The following is a 2,778-nucleotide window of genomic DNA, read 5'->3' as shown; positions in this document are numbered from 1 at the left end:
TCTGTTTTTAAAAACTGCTGTATCTCTGAAATATTAAATTTAACTAAAAATGTCTATTTTACAGAACGTTTTACGTTTTTATTTCTTTGATTCAAGGTTAGACAATTAATTATGTATGTATTATATTAACACATGACTTAATAGATTGATTGAATTGCAAAAATAAAGAACAATTGTAATTTTCTCAAATCACGTGACACAATTTCGTCTGATACATCACAGGGGAATGATATCTTTCGTGTTGTCATCCACAGGAGGAAAGACTAGACTACATATGATTAAATATGTATACTTAAATGACCTACATTACACGACACGGACGGACGTGCGTGACTCGCCGCTCTTGTATCAATACTAATTGGATTGTATTTTGTTAGGAACTTTTTTGTCACGTGACGTCAAGGTTATCTATTCAGTCGTTAATGTCATCAACTACTGACGTAAAAGGTTCACGCCCTACACTCGAGCAGTTAGATCTACATGTTAGCGAAATTATAAATGTATATTGTATTTATAAAGATACGTCAAATGTCAATAGTTTGATCTTCAGAATAGAACACGAATTACATTTCCTGGTTATTTTTTATTTTCATATTGAAAAGCATTTTTCCTTTCTGGTTGAAGCTTTTCTACAGCCTTCATTTTTGTTTAACATAAACAGACCACAATAACGACAAACAGTTCGGTTGTCGTGACGTCAGCACAAAAGACAAAAACAGAGGAGGTGCAAAGTGAAAGAATTACAGTGGGAACAAAAAAACGAAAACGAAACGAAGAGCAAAACAAAAAAACAAAAAACGAAAAACACCGAGAACAAATGTTGAGACACCAAAACGAAAGGACGAGCAAAATCTAGGTCATCGAGACCAAATGTTGAGACACCAAAACGAAAGGACGAGCAAAACCTAGAACATCGAGACCAAATGTTGAGACACCAAAACGCAAGGACGAGCAAAACCTAGAACATCGAGACCAAATGTTGAGACACCAAAACGCAAGGACGAGCAAAACCTAGAACATCGAGACCAAATGTTGAGACACTAAAACGAAAGGACGAGCAAAATCTAGAAAATCGTAAACATGACAATGAAAGAAAACTAATTTCAGGAACGTTTCAGTACAGTATCAATTGTGGAACTTAATTCTTCCTTAACTTACCAATGTTAATGTTCATTTCAATGTGGCACTTGAGAAGAAGATAAACGTGTTTTTTCCAAGATGGTGGTCATTGCGGACATATTTGATTTCAGACCGACCAGGAAAATACATATTACTCGGTCAAGATTATGTCAGTATCATTCCAGGAAAGTTTCACTTCAGCAATCCCTCTGGTGAAACCTGAGAAAAAGTTTGACATGTTACAAGTTTACGGACGGACTGACGGACGGCGGATAGAACGACGATGGACGAAAACTAATGGCTGTATTGTATACTGTCAGGTCAGAATCTCTAATATTCTGATGTTTTAGTTTGGAACAATGACCATTTTTCTGATACATGCTTGGTTTATTTTGTTTTGCCTTCAGCCTGATTTCTGAAGTATGTAATAGATATCACAGAAGTGTATCATCATGTTTTGTCTTTTCAAAACACCCAACATTCGCTCTATTTGTATGATGATAGAAAAATCACTTCCTTACATCTTGAGTAATGTTCAGTCCTGCCTTATTACGTCAGATTGAGAGTCTGTTGTTGTATACGTAAGTTAGTGGTACCACGTGACACAATGTTACAGACAGCGGAAGGAACGTATACATAGTGTTAATGATAAGCAATGTTATTGTACATATTTTGCATGAAGGTTACTCTACATGTTCGGGGTTCGAAGTTCAAAGTTCGGGGTTCGTAGTTCGTGGTTCGTGGTTCGTAGTTCGTGGTTCGTAGTTCAAGGTTCGTGGTTCAAAATTCGTGGTTCGATGTTCAAAGTTTGTTGTTCGTGGTTCGCTGTTCATTGTCCGTGGTTCGGGGTTCGTAGTTCGTGTTTCGTAGTTCATAGTTCGAGGTTCTTGAATCGTGGTTCGATGTTACTGGTTCTAGGTTCGTGGTTCAAGGCTAGTTGTTATGGTTCGTGGTTCAAGGTTAGTGGTTGTTGTTTGTGATTGGAAGTTCGTAGTTCAAAGTTAGTGGTTGTGGTTCTTGGTTCAAGGTTAGTGGTTGTGGTTCGTAGTTCAAGGTTAGTAGTTCTAGGTTCGTGGTTCAAGGTTAGTGGTTGTGGTTCGTTGTTCAAGGTTAGTGGTTGTTGTTTGTGATTGGAGGTTCGTGGTTCAAAGTTAGTGGTTGTTGTTTGTGATTGGAGGTTCGTGGTTCGAGGTTCGAGGTTCGTGGTTTTTGTTTGTGATTGGAAGTTCGAGGTTCGAGGTTCGTTGTAATTATTGATATTGATTATTGTTGTAATTTCTTCAGCTAAATGTTAACATTCGACCCAAAGTTTTCATTTTTATTGAGTCAGTTGTGTATTTTTCCTCTTTAATTTCTTTACTATAATATCAGTTTATTTTTTTATTGACAAAAAGTACTGTCAAAATCAGTTATTGTTAATGTAGTGAAACAGCAGGACCACTAAATGTAAATACGTTTTCCGTTGTCTTTGTCTTCTTTGCGTGTGTGGGGTTTTCGAAATCATCTTTTTCTTTGGTGTGTGTATAACTGCTTTTTTTTTGTGTGTATTTTCGTTTTTTCTTTTTTTTCACAATGCATTATGCCATTGCCTCACACGCCAAGATACATGTGAAATTCTGCCTTTTAAAACTGTGCATAATAGTAAATTACGGGAGAAAC

The sequence above is a fragment of the Ylistrum balloti genome, unplaced genomic scaffold, assembly GCF_031769215.1.
Source record: "Ylistrum balloti isolate Yb309-2 unplaced genomic scaffold, AGI_CSIRO_Ybal_v1 Utg370732, whole genome shotgun sequence".
NCBI classification, from domain to species: Eukaryota; Metazoa; Mollusca; class Bivalvia; order Pectinida; family Pectinidae; genus Ylistrum; species Ylistrum balloti.
This window is presented reverse-complemented; position numbering follows the sequence as displayed.